Here is an 18,026-nt window from a genome sequence, read left to right on the forward strand (position 1 = left end):
AGTCAGGCATTGACATGGGGGTTTCACCGATACCAGCCTGCTCTGATGTCCCCACTGCACAGCGCTGTCACCACCCCCACTTCGACACCCACCCAGCCAGGGGATTCAGCGAGTGCCAAGTCCAGGGGGCCCTGCTGGTGAGTCAAAGGGGCCGGATGGCAGGACCCCTCCAGCACGGGAGGAGCAGCCTTCCCCAGCAGCCCCTCCTGCTACCGCTGGACCCAGAGACTGCAAAATGCCAGGCACTGATGTAACCCGGTCACAGGATCCTCCGCAGACGGGAGAAACAGGTCGGACAGGTTCTCAAGTGCAGGAGCCTTAAATAGGAGCCCAATGCAGTCGGCCTGAAAATAAAGACATTGGAGACTCAAGGTCCTCTGGGAAGAGAGTCTTCTCTCTGTATTGCAAATGTGCTCCAGTGCGCATGAGCTCACTCTCACACAGACACACAGGCATGCACATGCAGAGACGCAGACATACCCACTCAAACATGCACACGCAAACACACCCAGAAACATGCGCACACACACGCACGTGCCGAGACACACATATACTCACATGCACCACATAGACACACATGCACATAGAGACACATATAAACACACACGCGCACGCGCGTGCGCACATACACACGCCCCTCTTGGTCACTTTATTCTAACCAGAAGCAGAGGCAAGTCTCCCCCTAAGGACATCTCCTGGGCAGGGCAGCTCTGGCCAAGAGGCTGGTGCAGGAAAGCTCTGCGCAGAAGCCTGTTGACCTAACTCCACTGGCACCGAGCTCGGTGGCCATAGGGGCTGACCCGGGGCAGCCAGGGTGGCCAGCTGGGTGCTGGTGGAGTGAGGCCAACAGGTGGTCAAGAAACACCAAGCCAGGGTCAAGCACGTGGTTTGGAATGAGGACACCAAGGAGGAGCAGGCCTGGGGGAGTGAGGGGTGGCTCAGGGCCAAACCCCACAGACAGGAGGGACGCAGGGGGCCTGTTGCCCCTGGTGTGGCTGGCAAGGGCACAGGAGCGGTGACGCCTCCGTCACCGCCCGACCTGGGGATTCCCTGCATATGGCGGGCACTCCAGGTCAGCTTGGTCCAGTGGGTGGGCCGGGACTTGGTCCAGCCGCCTGGGAGAGAGATGGGTGCCAGGGACACAGACTCTGCAGTGTCTCCAACAGAGCTCTGAGATGGCAAGTGACGGAAATGCACCTCGAGTGAATTGGGCAACGTGTTTATAGGCTTCACCACCAAAGGAAGGAAGAGAAGGGCCAAGCGGCCTGTGGATGCCAGGAGCGGCCCTCTCCTTGCTCTTGCCAGGCCCCCTTAGAGTGGCTCCCTCAGGGTCCCCAGAGGGGTCCTCTGCACGTCTCATTCCTGCCACTAGGTGTGCTAATGCACTGAGGGCACCTCCAAGTGCCCGTCCTTGGAGGCTCATGGTCAGGGAGGCCGGAGAGCTCCTCCCCTCGCCCACAGGAGAGGTCCAGGGAAAGGGAGATGACCGACAGGCATGAGCAAGGTGGCCATGGTGGAGGACAGAGGCGTGTACAAGTGACATGTCCAGGAGGGCAGGTACTGCGACTGACAGCTTCCTGCAGGTCAGTGTGGTCAGTGGTCTGGAGGGAGTCCGGAGGACCTGTTCCCTGAAGAAGTGGGCAAGGGAGGCCACGCAGCTGGGAGTGGACGCTGCCCACAGGGCTCCTGCCCCGAAGCAAACAGATTCAGAAGCTCAGGAGCAGCACTGCCAAGCCGGCCCTCCCTGTTCTGGGAGACACCAGGACATCTGGTCACCGCATTCTGTGCCCTGTCCTTCATTGGTGCCAGAAGTCAAATAGCCCATGGCAGAAAGGCTGGGCCTTGCAGGGTATCTCCTCACAAATCCAGCTGTCCTTAGGCAGGGCTGCAGGTACCCGCCACTGTAACAAGAACAGCCCTGTAATTAATCGGATTTCCAATATTTTTGGATTTCCAACGACTGGGTCACGATACTTATTAAGTACGTGGCACCTGGAGTATGATGCTTATTAAGTTCTTCCACTTGTTGCAAAGCAAAGGGAATTTTTGCCCAAAGAGTATTGCTCATACCCGACTCTTAATTTTATGGGGGCCCCAAGAATCTAAAAGCTTAGAAGAGTATTAAAAAGGCCCCCCACCCTCCCTGTTTGGGAGAGTGCGCCTCACTCTCTGTTCCATAAATCCAACGCGAGAAGACACAGAGCACCCTCAGCTAAAACCTCCCAAAGTTGGCTTTGTGGTTTGGAATGGCCCTCAGTGGCCCGTCCCCGAGAGAGAGCTGCAGGCTACAGGGAAATAGCTCTAGGCCCCCCCCCCCCCCCCCAGCTGGGTCCTGCAGACTTGCCCACTCACAGGCCACTATGCCCTCGAGGTGCCACCAGGCCCTGGTTCCCGCACGGCGGACTCCCAGGTCAGCAGTCACCGACCGCAGCTCAGCAGAAGCAGGAGCCAGCCCATCCCCCCACAGCCCTCCCGTCTTCCTAGAAAGACGCCTCCCCAGGGACAAGGAACAAGAAGCTGCTGGCTAAGCTGCCTTCCCTTCTGCATCCTCAGAGGAAGTGGTCACTGGGCTTCCTGGGCAGACGGCCCAGGGCAGGTGCACGGCTGTCAGCACGAGCCCACCAGAGCCAGTTCTCCCTCTCCCCGTTGCTGCCCAAGTGTGGAGCAAGAGCCGGCAGCAGTATTTGAAAAGTGTGTCTTTTGGGGTCTCCCTGAAATCTGCACAAGCCAGAGTCCAGGGTGGTGTGGCCTGGCCCATGGGACGATGGGAGCAGCCGCTCTGTCCTTGGCCACGCTGCTATGTGCCCCTTGTTACCTGGTGTGAACTGAGCCACAGGCACCGTAAGGGGACCAGGGTGCCCGCCAGAGAGAAAGAACACAAGGACTGTCCATGCCCACCATGAAGCCGCCCGGTAAGTGAGAGCGTTGGACGGGACTCCAGCAGGTGCTCAGGGGCCATCTCCTGGTCTCTCCTGGTGGGAGCTCCGCAGAGCGGCACAGACCCACGCTCCAGAGGATCTGACAGACGGCTCCTCTCCATGGCGCTCAAAGAAACAGGAACGTGAGCGAGGTCTTGTTGGTGGTGGATTTCACAGGAGAAGCCATGTGTGCCTCGACGGGAGGACCCAGGGACACTCACGGGTGGCCCTACGCGTGATTGCTGGCTGGCACGCTGCTCCCCCCTGATGGCATCTGCCAGCCGGGCAGGGAAAGCAGCTTTGTCTGGGAGTGGAGAGGGTGGTGGCTGCTGGGCATCGCTTTGAAGAAAGGCTTTAAGGCTCAGGGGGAGCGGGAGGGATGGAGCCGTGCTGTGCGCCAGGCCCAGAGGTCACCAGAGCAGTGCCCCCTGCCGCTTTCCCTGCCTGAAGGCAGGGGTGGGCTGCTGCCCGGCCTTCGCTCCTGACAGGCAGCTGACTTCTCTGCCGGAGCCCAGGTGGGGACTGAGGGCCTGGCTCCTGCCGTGGGGGGAGGGAGCCAGGGGGCCGGGAGGTGCCTGTGAACAGAGGGCAGCGCCGTGGTGACGCAGGACACGGGACATCTGAGTGGTGAATGGGAAACACTGCAAAATGGGAGAAGGAGATCACCAGAGAGCTGGGCTGGCCACACTGTGGCCCAGGAGGTCTGGCTGGCAGGGGACATGGGCGGCGTCCTGAGCGGGGCCAGCAGCACGTGGGGACAGCCACACGGAGGGGCAGAACTGAGATGGCCATGCATGGAAAGAGTTTCAGGTAGAGAAGGCAGAGGAGTGGCAGCCCCCCCACCCCCGGCGTACCCTGGGGAGCGCTGCTTAGAGGGTGTCCATGCAGATTCTGTCCCCTCTGGTGTCCATGCAGATTCTGTCCCCCCTGGTGTCCACGCAGATTCTGACCCCCTGGTAGAACCCCACCTCACCCTCACCTGCCCTCCTGAGGCTGCGGTTGGTTTTCTGCAAAGCGGCCACACATACACCTCATGAAGGGGGCTCTGGACAGTGTCTAGGGGACAGCGTGAGGCCCCGGGAGAAGGGTCCTGGGTCATGATCGGCCACTCAGGCCGCCTCAGCAGGACCCAGGATTTCACCAGACTCAGCACTTTGTGTAGCAGAGGCCGGGAAAGCAGGAAGGAATAGGCCACCCGTGGACTCTGGCTTGACCTTTACCCTGGAGCTGGACGCCTGGACTGAACTTCTCTCCCTCAGTGGAGAGGCAGGTCCGCTGGGCTGCGGAGAAACGCACGAATTCCCAAACATGGAAACCGAGACGCAAGGGGAGATTGCTGGACACAGCCCGGTTCTCTGTGTGTCCCGCAGGGGGGGTGACGGTGGGCAGGCAGGAGGAAACCCAGCTGGCCTGGTCCAGTGGACATGCACAGGGACCTGGGACGTGGAGGGAGCGTCAGAGACTCTCAGCAACATGGGTCGGAATCCTGGGACATGGGAACCGTCCCCTGTGTGTGTGAGGGCACAAGAGGGAGGCTCCGGGGACCAGGTCAGTAAAGTACTGAACAACGTGCAAGAAACCTGCTGTCACACAACGGAGTTGGGCAGCAGCTGCTTGCACTGGTGGCACGTCCCTCTCACTGTCCCCCGGTCCCCTGGGCCGGCCTTCCTTCCTTCACTCATTAAGGCCTAACTCACACCGCCACAGGCACCCTCCCCGGTAGTCAGAGGGTCTGAGGAACCATGCGCCCAAGTGACCACCACATGGCCAGGGGAGCTCCGTCCTGCCTCCTGGAAGGCTTCCTCCTGCCCCTGGGTGGTCAGCGTGCCCTGCGCGTCCATCTTTTAATGATCACCAACTCTGACCGAGATTCAGCTCTCCCCCAGGTACGAACGTAGGCAACACCTCCAGAAATACTGGTGGTGCCATCCAGGGGGCCACCGGCAGGAACCCCAGCTGTTCCCGTGTCATATCACGGTGGTCGGCTATGTCACCAAATATGGCTTATCCCCCTGGACACCTCTGAAATGACAACAGCTGTGAACAGACCCATCACCAGGGTGTCCTTATTCCTGCATTAATAAATAAACGCCCTGTTTCTATGTCTGACATCTTTAAACTGCGGTGCGACACACGTTAAGTCCAGCTTTTGAACACGTTTTTTCCTGAGAAGGGGTCCGCAGCTTTGCCAAGGGGGGTCTGCTGTCCCGAGCACCGTGTTCAGGCGAAGTGGATCACCGATAACTCATGCCATCGTCCAGGACCACACCAGACCAGCTTTCCCGTTGAGCGCATGATACGCAGCTGGGTGAGATTCGGTGCTGCCCACACAGAGGACGGGCAAGCCTTGGAGCTGGGCGCCTCTGCGGGGAAGGACGGCTGCGTGACAGCACCCCCTGCTGCCTCTGCGGGGCTCTGCACCCACCGCAGAGAGGCGCTCCCCAGCCCTCACCTCCTGCCCAGCCCCAGGAGGAGGAACCAGCCACCTGGGGGCCCCAGACGGACCCAAGAGGGGCGGACACAGGGGTGGCTCATCAGCCACAACACCAAGCTGAAGACCAGGCGGCCACTGAGCATCCCTGTTCTGCAGCTGTCTATCATAGAATGAGCACCACGGGTATGAGATCCAAAGTGCTCGGAAACCTGCTGCAGGCCAAAGGAAGCCACCGTGGAAAATTCCACCCCAGGAAACCTTGCTTCAGACCCAGAACCACTGACCGTGCGGTATCAGCGACCTGCAGGCAGGCTGCGTAGGGTGCACGTGAAGTACAGCGAATTCTGTGTTTGGACCTGGGTCTCGTCCCGAGAGACCTCATTATTATACGCGACTACTCCAGAACCCAGGACCGGGGACGGGGCTCAGCGGTTAAGCAAGCAGCCCTGGGTTCAATCTCCAGTGCCAAGAAAAAAGAAAAGTTCTTGCTTTGACTTCGCCTGTGAATCTCCATATTGGAATTTAAAGGGGTCAGCACATTCTTATGTCAATTCATGTGTCTTTTGAAGGTAATTTGGCCTCAGACGACCTGATAAGGAAATTAAATGCTTTACAAGAATTCATTCAGTGTTCATTTCTGATTGAAGGCAGGGAATCCAAGGAATATCCCATCCATGCATTTGGGATAAAGGATATTCAGCCCGTGTCTTACGGTCAGGATTGTGTAATCGGAGGCAGATTACTTGTCCCTCAGGATGTCATCACCCAATGAAGGTCTTCTTTCTTACCCTATTAATGTAGGGGGATGGGAATAGGCAATTTTCTTGAGAAATGGCCGATAAGATTTTTTTTTTTTTTTTTTAAAAAACCCTGGGGCTGGGGATGTGGCTCAAGCGGTAGCGCGCTCTCCTGGCATGCGTGCGGCCCGGGTTCGATCCTCAGCACCACATACAAACAAAGATGTTGTGTCCGCCGAGAACTAAAAAAATAAATAAATATAAAAAGAAAATAAAATATCAGTTGTTTTTAAAAAAAAAACAAAAAACCCTGACTTCAATAAAAAATGAACAATGAACAAAGGATAACCATTTAATTTCCTTATCAGGTCCTCAGGGCGGCCAACTGACGGACATCGATTGGTGACATCTACTAACTGTCCTGTCCACCCATAGGCTTCGAAATGGAAAAGAGGAGCTTGAGGGGGTCACAGTGTAGGGAGGAGGCGACCCAGGTCTTGGGTATGGCAATGCTGTCCACGAGAGGCCAGGTGCCCACTGGGAGAGGCTGGCCCCCGCCTGTCCTTCCCTCTGCTGCCCCACCTGCTGCACGGTGTGGGAGAGAGAAGGGGACCCAAGTATGCAGAGGACGGGGTGGGCGGAAGTCAAGGGCCCTTAGTCCCGGTCCTCGTGACCCCAGAGCGAACCCACTGTCCACACTGGAGTTCCAGAGGGCGCCGGCTAGAGCTCCCCCAGGTGCACAGCCTGGGCCTGGGGCGTATTCTGTGCTCACAGCGCACCCTACTGGCCGCCGGGGGAAGTTCACTAGGGACGAGCCGTTTAAAGGTTAAATGAGGACGGGGGCCACCACCAGGACCCCTGATGGACTGTTCAGGAGCCCAGGAGGCTTTCTTCTGCCTGCCCCTTCAAGATGGCTTCGGCTGAAACTCGGGAGCCCTCCAGAGCCTGGTGACGTCAACACCTGGTGGCACCAGTGTTCAGGATGACGGCTGCACAGAGCCACTGCCCGCGCACAGCTGTGTACCCGTGAGCCACCGCGGGGGTCCTGCTGTCACCCTCACTTCGGGAGGCCCCAGGGGCTGGGGCTAGCTCCCCAGGGCCCCCAGGGCAGGTGAGGGGGCAGCAGGAGCCAAACCCCATCTCACCCAGAGGTCGGGCTGACTGGCTCCACCACGTCCCCCCCGTATTCACAAGGACCAGGGCTCCGGTGGTGGCAGTTGAAGTCCTCTGTGACAGCCAGGTGTCTGCCACCTGGCATGGCTGCAGCGGAGGTCTCACAGGAGCACAGGCTGTTGGCAGGGCACCTCCTGCCACGGGGTCACAGGGACCTGCCAGGCACAAGGGGCACAGGCCCTGGGACCCGGACATCAGTCAGAGGGCCCAGAGGCACAGCCCGTGGCACCTGCCCGGATGGAGCAGCGCCCTTGTTCCACTCAGGTGTGGCACCTCTTGTCACTCAGGTGTGGCACCTGTGCGGGGCACCGTGGCGCAGGTGGCTGTTAGGAGACGGGCGGCACTGTGGGTCTCAGGGTTCCGTAAAGGGTGCGAGGAGGAGGAGGGTAAGAGAGTTAAAGAGAGGTCAGCTTCGCCAGCGGCAGCGGCCAGAGAGGACTCCCGAGTGGCAGGAACCACTTCCCAGGCTGGCAGGAGAGTCCCCACTGACAGCAAGGCCAGGCCATCGGCGAGGCCCGGAGAGGACCGGGCCTGAGCCCCATAAAGACAGGGCTCCGTGCCGACGGGTCTCCTCTGTCCTGGCATGGCAGGCGGGGGCAGCAGGAGCCGGCGCTGACCTGCTGCGGTCAGGGCTGGACCACGCACAGCCCAGAGGAGCCTCCTGAGCAGAGGCCCGGAGCGGACCTGCGGCGTCGAGTCAGGGAAGTGACTGAGCCCGGAGAACAGGGGCCTGGGACCTGCCCCGGGGAGGGGGGCGGCTAAGATCACCCACTGACGCTCCTGGGGCCGGGATGGCAGGAAGGCTCATGTCCCAGTATGGAACTCCTGTGTCACCTAACATGCCACCGTGCCTCCCGTAGTGCAGCAGGCCCTCCCTGACCCTGCCTCGCCGTCACAGCGCTGAACTCCAGGAATTCCCACCACAAGAAAACTTCCCTCCCTTTAATGCAACATTTCCTAAACTTGAACACAGACAAACTCTTTTTTAAAAATAATCAGCCTCACGTCCCGTGAGACACAAACCTCACGCATTGGGATGGATCGTGAGAGGTATTTCCCCCCAGGGTGGAGGTTTCCTTCCAGAACCTTCACTTACGACCTCCGAGACCCGCACCTCCACACGCAGCCTCCCCTCACCCCCTTCCCCACCGTATTGAGTATAAAGCTGGTGTCTGCAGGAAGAACATTTCCCCAGCTGTGAAGACGTCACTTAGACACCCCCAGTCACCATGGTCCTCCTGAAGAGAGGCTGACGGCTTTATCAACAGACTCCAGGTTTTGGGGTCCTGACAATGCAATGGAAATCAGACATGCCACCTCATTGACAGGCAGCTCTCTTGATTCGTAAGTGCTTCAGACCTGGGAGGTGGTCAAACAGTGGCTCAGGAGCTATCCTGCAACTTGATATGCAGCCCTGCCTCTCAGTAGAGCTCTGTGACTTTGGGCACGTTACATCACCCCTCTGTTCTCAGCCTCCTCCTCTGACATGGAAATAACATTATCTCCATCACTTAAGGATTAATGAGTTCGTTCATGTACAGTGTTTCACAGAAAGAGTGGCAGTTAGTGATTTGTGCTTCTGAATTTGCACTTCTCAAGTTAACAATATGAAGTATCACTTTAGAGGGAAACAATAGGGTTTTTTTTTTTCCCTCTTAAAAATATTGCACGGTTGTTTTGGGGTCATGATATCGCTAGGCAATTTTGGCTGTCACTAAAATGTATCAGGGTAGTTTTTAAACTACTAACGTCAGCCAGGCGCGGTGGCACACGGCTGTCATCCCAGCATCTGGGGAGGCCGAGGCAGGAGGATCATAAGTTCAAAGCCAGCCTCAGCAGAAAGCGATGTGCTAAGCAGCTCAGCGAGACCCTGTCTCTAAGTCAATTTAAACAAGAAAAAGAAAGAAAAACGAAACAGGGCTGGGATGTGGCTCAGTGGTCAAGTTCCCCCACCAAATAAAAAAATTTGGTAAAATATTTTCTTTGGAAAAACTTAAGAAATTTTCCTGTTACCATTTTTTTAAATTGTGGTTGAAGGGAACAGAAGGAAGACGTGGTCAGAAGGATATGGTTGGCCTGGTGGAGGGATCATCGTCCTGCGGGCCCCTGCCCATGAAGGTGCCCAGCACCAGAAGATGCTCTCTGAAATCAGTGAACCTATCAGAGCTTGACTGTCGTCCTTCACTGCTGCTCGGATGGCCCAGAAAGTTCTCTGGGCCCCTTGAGCCTCTTCCTCCTCCCCCTGGGACCACAGGGTGTGAACCTTTAGAGGCTTCTTAACAAACGTGATCATGTGAAGTGATGGACATGTTGATGAGCTCCTGGTGAGTGTTTCAGGATGGAGGACACACCCTGAAGTTATCAGAATCAAAATGGTCAGTAGGAAGGCCCTCACCAAAGGCTCCCTACCATCCTGGTGCCCTCAGCTCCCGGGATGGCAAAAGGACAGCAGGAATGTGACATCAGCATTGGCCCTCACCCTTGCCCAGCACAGTTCACACCGTCGCAGACTGCAACACCCTTCAAACCACCTTCCCAGTAGGACCTTTGGAGATCAGCTGGGGAGGAGAGGTCTAGACCTTGCACGGCAGACCCACCTGTGCCTGGCCGTTAGGCTGCTAGAGGATTGTCGTAACCATGCACAGCCACTCGAGTACCCCACTCGCCTCTCAGTGCATCCAAGAAGCAACTAGAAGCAGGTAAAAAAGCAAGTGCTGGTTTTAAGGTCACAAAGTGCACCCTCCCTGCAGTAAGCCAGGGGCGAGAGGTGTGGCACCTGGGAGGACAGACAGCTCACGGCTCTGCTCACCACGCGCTGGGCTTACCCTGCTGAAGCATCAGACTATGAATAAAGAAAACAGTTTCACGAATGTGCACAGAGACTCTGTCTGAGGTGCAGGATGGTGGGGACGCGGTTATTGCTGCGTTTGTCTTTCTCTCTGGAGGGAGGCGCTGTCTACGCTGGGAGTCTACCATTGGCTTGTCCACGGTCGGCTTTATTTCTAAGTCTATTTGAGGATTTCCCTCCTCTGTGCTGGGGACACAGACGTTCTCACTGCATGGCCACGTGGCCACCTCCTATCCCACTCCCGTGTGGCAGGTGTGCATGCTCCTGGGCACACCCACACAGCCCCTTCCCGTCCTGGACCTGGGGCCTGGCCGTCCTGGGCCCGCCTTGCCTTACCTTTAGCGAGCGCGCGTCCCCCCGCCGGCCCTCCTGGTGTGTGCCGCCGTCTCCGGGTGCCGTGGGCCGTGCTCCGACGTCATCTTTTCCTGGTGCTCATCCTTCCTCTGGCTTCCTGGTCAGAGCCTGCAAGAGAGGAGCAGCGCCTTCATCCTGGGCGGCGGGATCCGGGAACCCCGAGTCGGCGCCCATGGGTTCGTTTCCGAGTCCCCCTCCTCCGGCTGGCCTGGGTCTCATCCCAGTTCCGGAACCCCTCTCCTCAGGGCAGACCTGGGGTAGAGCCCTGTCCACATCCAGATGCCGCCCAGCGATCCCTCACACCCAGGGCCGGGCCACCTGGCTCCCGGCAGCTTGTCCTTGCTGAGCTGTGGCAGGTGGCACTTGTCCACGCCAGGGCACCCCCTGGCAGAGAGAGAACCCACGGAGACGTCCCCTCAGGACCACAGGGTCCAGGTGGCATCCAGAGTCTGGTCTTCAACAGATGCCAGTCGTGGTGGGAAAGGACCTGACCACGGAGACAGGTGGAGTTGGGTGCATGTGGCCAACAGATGTCCTCACTCACAGGGACTTGTCATCCTCCCCACTCAGAAGAAAACAACTTCCCCAGAGGCTGAGTGGCAGTCAGTCCGCTGCAGGGCCAAACTGCTTCACGCACAAGGTCACAGGAGGACAGGAAGAGCAGCGGCCACCCGAGTGGCGGTCACTGTCCTACCAGGTGACTGTTGCAGGAGCCCAGGGTGCTGCCACCTGCAGACCTCCCAGAGCACACCCCCCGGAGGTGACCCTGCAGGGGACCTGCGTTGCCCAGGCTGATGCCCCACACCAGCCCATCACTCATGACCCTCACTCCATGTCTACAGAGAGCGCGGTCTGAGCGGGGGCTTCCTGCAGCCATATTTTCCAGTTTAGGAGGAAAACAGAGATGGTTCTAGGAAACACAGCAAAGGCGTTCATCTACACCTGGTTTCCCACGGCGGACAGACGCTCCTTTTATGTCTTAAGGAAACATCAGAATTTCATCAGATTCGGGTCTCCGTGGTGAGACCTGGTGCCCGTGAGGGGGCAGGCCCCAGAGGGCCCAGGGCTTGGACGGCGTGAGAACACAGCCAAGAGCTCTCCATTCCTGTGCTCCGTCCTCGGGATTTCTGCATTAAACCCTGGGCCCAGAAAGCCTTCGCTGGAGACGTGCTGAGGTCCACACCCTGCCGTACAGACCAAGATAGGGAGGCCTGAGAGACAGGAGGCCGCTGCAGGTCTGCAGGGGCCTGGAGCCGGCCTGGACTTCAGCCCACGTCCACTGAAGCTGCTCGAGGGGTGAAGCCCGGGGCAGCTGACACACCGACAGCACCAGCATCACCTGTGAGGGACAGCGTCCATCCTCCCTCTGTGAGCCAACTCCGCGGCTCAGGCCAACTCGGGTCCCAAGGGCAGAAGTAAAGAGACACTTCCCGATCGCCTTCCACAGCAGCCGCTTACAAATGCTGACCGCAGGCCGCACGGAGCCGATCACACCCCTTCCACTCCACGGAGGCTTCTGGGAACTCCAAAAATAACCCAGTTGTGATCCCATCTCGAGATGAGGAACTCGAGCCAGGGACGTGAGACGCCGGGTCTGAGGGTGCCCACAGCGGGTACTTGTCGGGTTCCCCGGCCCTACACACACCAGCCTCCTGCCTGCAGCGAGAAGCAACATAAACCAAGGAAACGCAGGACGAGGTGGTGCACACCTGCAGTCCCAGAGGCCGAGGCTAGAGGATCTCAACTCCGAGGCCAGCCTCAGCAACTTAGTGAGGCCCTAAGCGACTCAGTGAGACCCTGTCTCTAAATAAAATACAAAAAGGGCTGGGGATGCGGCTCAGTGGTTAAACGCCGCTGGGGTGAGTCCCTGGTACCCCCCAATTTTTTTTTCCCTTCAAGCACCACATGGAAGAGTTGGGTTTGTATACAGACCAGTTGTCTAAGATGACGCACACCTTCAAAAAGCAGAACTGTCACCATAAAACACTCAGCGAACTGAGCTGACCGAGTTGCAGGAGACAGGCTGCCCGTGGCACGGCCACCTCCTGATTTGCAGAAGCTGACAGGCACCTGCAAGGACTCCACTGCAGCCCGATCCTTTCCCAGTTTAGCTAAACAGGCGTCTCCCTGCCCCTCTGGCTTTCCCCCAGTGAAGCCTCTGATAGGACCTGTCCTCTATGGGACACGTTTTGGGAAATGCTGAAATCAGGCCGTGGGGGGTTATGGATCCATCAACGGGACAAGACATCTACAGTGCTTCTAACACGGATTATGAAAGAAATGTGGGACCCACTGCAGGTGACAGCACTTACCACCCTCTGGGCGGGCTGTTAACAAACCACACAGCAGGCCCTGAGGAGAATGTGGGAACTGCCATGCTTTGCAGTTTTATTTGCAGTTGCCATAAAATCAGCTTGCAGTACTGCAAAAGATGGCACCCAGAGTTGCCACACGGTCTAGCACCTGCACCTCTGGCGTACGCCCTGAGCATCTGGAAGGAAGGGCTTCTACACCAACATCAGTGTTGGTGACTACAATAGCCAAAACGTGGACACGACTCGAGTCCACTGACAGCACACTGTGGCATGTCCATTCAGTGGAGCACTATGCACCCCTAAAGAGAGGGACATTGTGATACATGGTAAGACAGCGGTGGATCTTGAAGGTACTATGAGTGAAGGAAGCCACGTGCACAGGATAGACGTCCTATGACCCCACCTCCTCGAGTTACCTGGAGCAGCAGATTCCGCCCTGAGGCAGAAGGGAGGCTTTCAGGGGGTGCAGGGCTGGGGGATGGGAAGGTAATACTTAAGGGGTGTCGAGTTCCATTTTGGGACGATGAAAAAGTTCTGGAGATGGACAGTGATCATGGTTGGATGATATTAATGCCGCTGAACTGTGCCCTTTAGAATGGTTAAAATGGGAACACTGCATATATTCTACCACAATAAAAAAAAAAAGTGTTCAGAAAAAAAAGCCCAGGAGGGAACCTCATGGAGAAGGGGCCAAGGACCGAAAGCCTGTGCGTCGGTTGAATGTGTCATCTGCTGAAAACCTAGCAGCTGACAAACTCCTGGCTTCCTGAGGTGACACTTTCGTCGCTTGGAAGGCAGAGGAAGCAGTTTGGGGAGGTGTCAATCAAGGTGAACTCTGGGTGACAGACAGTGGAGCACACTAGTGGTTGCACCCCACTGGAGTTCAACGCAGGGCCTCGTCCAGAGCCCCTCTGCTCCAGACCACCTGGGCCTGCCCGCACCCTGTCCACCCGCTGTCCACTCGGCAGCCTGGGGGAGTGAAGGCCCAGCAACACCACCACAAACAACTGTCACTCAAACCACGCTGCTCCTCTGCAGACTGTCCCCACCCCTATGCACACAGAACTGAAACGCCTGTGTGACTTCCTCCAGCCCAGCCTCCCCTTGGTTTGGAGAGGCCACCGCTATTAGGAATCCGGTAGACACAGCGTGCGAGCGTGTGTGTGTGTGGACAATGGCCTCATGGTTTGTGGTTTACAAAGCTCTTATGAAGCACGTCATGCCGTCTGCTTCTTCCAGCACCATTCTGGGGACGTTTTCACTGTTCCCTTCAGATCTAGGTCGTGAGTTGTTTGTGGTGCCCTGTCCCCCAACCACCTCACCGTCCAGCTCTCCATGATGTCGCGGTGACGTCCAGGGTCTGGTCCTAACGGAGGCTAGGACAGTGCACATCCTTGGCGCCCTCTTGTGCAGGTGACCTTGTCTGAGTACGTGGCCGCACCGTGTGCACACGGGCTGAGACTTCTCCTGGTACGCCCCCCTCACCTGGGCCGGTGCAGCCTGGCCATGGATTTGGAAATGAGGGAGGACCAGCAGGGACAGGGCAGGAGAGTCCTGAGGGACAAGACCTGTCCCGGGGAAACGTCCCAAGCCCCCAAAGCAGGTGCTGATCTAAGGAGAATCCTTGTGCTGCAGAATCTGTGCATTGGCAAGTTAATCAGAGGAGGGGACTGCTCCCCAACGGGCCACCTGCCACCGCCAAGTCCCCGTCTGCCTTTCGAACGCGGGAAGGACTGGAAAGGGATCCAGCGCAGCCGCTCTGGGGTCCTGAACTGGCATCTGTCAGAGAGGTGGAAGCCCTTTTCCTGATCTGACTGCACCTCTCCCTCGGAGAGGGACCTGTTAATAAGGGTCCCTTTTCCTACCGCAGAGACCGGATTTTCTTTTCTGATGTTGGGAGTCATGCGAGAGCTTTGGGTGACGGTTTGAGGTTGCAAATGCCTCCTGCCAGCTAGTCATCTGCTTTGAGTCTGATGGTGACAGGTTTTGCAGAAGTCACAACTTCAGTCACCGTGAGATCCATTCAAGTCTGAGGATGTGTGTGCCTCCTGTTTACAAAACCTACTTTATTCAAATAGAACGCCGTCTTCTTCTTGTTTCCTCCCTCCAACTAAAGGTATACATTTTTCATTTCTTACACTTGCGTTTTCAATTCATCCCACAATTTATTTTTGTCCAAAGTGCGAACGAAGAATGTATTTTTCTTGTAGAGAATCAGTTTTAATAACACCACTGACGTCTGGTGACTCTGTATTTTCCACTTTGACGTCGAGTGCGTCCGACATCATATACAAGGTCCACGTTTGTTTAGTCCATCACCGGGCTCCCTGTCCCATCATCGGCCACTGGACTCCCTGTCCCCTTACTGGGCTCCCGGTTCTATCATTTGACTCCCTCTTCTGACTCACTGATCTAGTTTTTAATTCCCTCCCTTCGGTGACATAGAGTCTTAATTAGTATAGCTTTATAATGAATTTTGATAAGGGAAGACCTCGTTTTCTTTTTCTTTTGCAAAACTCTTACCAAATCTTTGAACGTCTAACCTTTCCACCCACATTTTAGAACGCTGCTGGGATTGTGCTTAGAATGGCAAGGAGTTTCCAAACAGTCAGGAAGGCTCCGCATCTTACGATACCCACCTCTGTCATGTCCGGGTGGACCTCGCCAGGGCTTTATTTCTCCTTGGGGGGTTCCATAACCTCGTACATCTTTTCAAAGTTGTTCTGAGTTCCTGCCCAGTGTCCAGTGCTGCAGTGAGTTTGAAAACCCTTACCCTGAGTGGGGGGACACTCGTCCCCCCTGCGTGGAGTCCTCCCCCACACTCGGCCTCCTGCCTGCAGGGAGGTGAGGCTCCAGGCCTGGCCCTGTCCACTCTGGGCCTTTATCTTCATGCTCATCTCGCCTCCCTGGTCTTCTTCATAGTGACCACTGGATGCGGCTCTCCTGTGAGCCTTTCAAGTGCGATACAACGTCTGGTGAGCATACTCCCCACTCCCAGGTCCCTCTAGAGCCACCGTCCTGCTTCACAGGACCCCAGGCCTCTTCTCTGCAGCAATAGCAGGGCCACATGTTCACTGTGAGCTGCTCCCTCCTCCTCCAGGTCCAGCAGACACTGCCCTCAGGTACCCAGCCCCACTGGTGGCTGTGGGGGGCTGTCCTGCCTCTGGCTTGCGTCAAAGGTGGCTCAATAAGCCCCCCATTTCAGGGACCCCTCACCCACTCTTGGGAGTGTTGGGTCCAGGTGACACCAGCGGGATTTCCCAGCTGAGCTGACCGCTGCTGTCCCAGGGCCGAGCTCACCTGTCTCCACCAGCCAAGGGAAGTAGGAGACCCCGGCACACGCCCACCCGGCCAAGATCCCGGCACACGCCCACCCAGCGGACGGCTTCCAGCCACAGGAAGATTTATCCTAACGGGCAACATTGGGTCTGCGACTTCAAATGAAATGGTAAATGGCTCAAGGATCCAGTTTCAGTGAAAATCTCATACCGCACAGAGAAATTAAGAGATTCTTAAATATTTAATCATACCCTGTGATTTTTTTTTTAGACTCCTGGACTCCAAAATTATTGACAAAGTAATTCCTAAGCCATAATCAACAAAAGCAGGCATCCTTCCAAGACGCTGCCCTGCGTGGGAGGGAGCTCCTGGGGCGCCCAGGCCAGCCGGCTGCCTGGGAGGGCCACACCCACAGTGTCCTGCACGGCCACCGCTGCTCTGCCACACCCACCGGCCAGGTCCGTCCTCTCTCCTACTTAAAACTGCGATGTCTTCTGTCCCACAGGGACGTCAGCTGAAGCCCCAGCCCTGCAGCCTGGGTTCCAACTACCCCTGCGTCTCGAGCTGGTCTCCCCTCTGCCCCCGATGCCCCACGCTGGGCCCCTTTCCTACCATCCTTGGTGAAGCGCATTCTCACCACGGCCTTTGGGCTTGCTGACCCTGCTGCCCCATCACTGTGTCCCCACATCTGCGCCCCGATGACTCCATCTCACTCTCCCAGGTCAGCTGACGTGACCGTCCCTGAACAGGACACCCACAGTCTTCAGCCTGCATCGGTGTGGCCCTCCAACCCGTGCTGACCTCTCCCCCACCAGGACGCCAGCTTCAGGAGGAGGGACAGGGCGCTTCGTCCAGCCGGTGCAGAATCCCCACAGCCTGGACAGCGCACGCAGCACGGCCCCAGGGACTCCTCGTCACTCCAGGGCTTGTCCCCTTGAAGGCTAAGCCGTGGATCCTTCCCCGTTCAGAGTGGACACTCACCCTGCCTGAAGGCAGGTCCTCGTGTGCAGAAGAGACACGTCTTGCTCTCTGAAGAGCTGCCCGTCACCCCACGGCGGGGCTCGACTCTCTGACACGGAGCTCATTCCTCGGGACCCACAAGTTCCTCGGAGACACGTGACATTGAAACCCGGTTGACAAGCAGTGATGCCTGACCTGTAGGAAGGTCACGTGGGCTGTCCCTGCTGGGCGGGAGGGGCTGGGTCTGGGGGTCGATCCTGTGTACACGGCTGGGCAGGGGCTCTTAAGGGTATTCTGCCAGCATTCTGCGCCAGCCGGGCGCTTGGCCCACGTGGGGTGAGCAGGCACAGCAGCGGCTCACGTTCTCAGGGGGTCTCACACCTAGGTCCTTGCCCCGACCTGCAGCGTGAAGTAGAGGGAGGTGATGGCCCACCTCCACGCCACCTTCTGGTTTACAGACCCCTTTCACCGGCTCCTCTTAGGGGACTCCCCGAGGTTGGCCTCGTGTGGTCACAGCTGCGGTTTGTACCTGAGCTCGGGTCTGCAGGTGGGCAGCAGCAGAGCCTTGAGGACAGTCAAGGTCTGAGAGGGTCAGCTTCCAGAGATGCCCAGGGCCCTCTGAACAGCGACTCCAGGGGACCATCTGACATGCATGTCATGAAGGGTCCCCTGCTAGGAGTGCACGTCAGGAGAACTGCACAGCACTCACCTCCCGTGCCCGTCGCTGCAACCTGGACACAGAACACAGCCACCCCGGCGAGATCCTTGGCATCCCTTTGGATTCCATGGCTGGCTCCGGCCCTGCCCCGGGCAGCCGGCCATCTGCTCCCCATCCCATCGCGGTACCCATTTCAAGTGAACAGTCTGAGTTTTTTGTGTGTCTGGCTTCTCTTGCTCGGTACGATGCTGTTTTTTATAAACTCTATCTTTTACGCACAGATGACGTCTGTGCTTACCTTTGGGGTACAGCAGGATGCGTGCGCACGGTGCGTTGTGACCTCAGGGTAC

At 57.4% G+C, this 18,026-nt stretch overlaps 1 protein-coding gene across 1 annotated transcript in view; it reads right to left on the bottom strand.

Moving 5' to 3' along the window:
* Frmd4b (FERM domain containing 4B) overlaps positions 1-18,026 on the bottom strand; it is a 190,663-nt gene that overhangs the window by 134,692 nt on the left and 37,945 nt on the right. The window contains exon 2 of the mRNA XM_046425713.2: positions 10,447-10,572. The gene's annotated coding sequence lies outside the window, so the exon portion shown is untranslated. The remainder of the gene's footprint in view (positions 1-10,446; positions 10,573-18,026) is intronic.

The sequence above is a fragment of the Marmota monax genome, unplaced genomic scaffold (genome assembly GCF_021218885.2).
Source record: "Marmota monax isolate L192 unplaced genomic scaffold, Marmota_monax_Labrador192_F-V1.1 WCK01_AAM20220418_F8-fsc00028, whole genome shotgun sequence".
NCBI lineage: Eukaryota > Metazoa > Chordata > Mammalia > Rodentia > Sciuridae > Marmota > Marmota monax.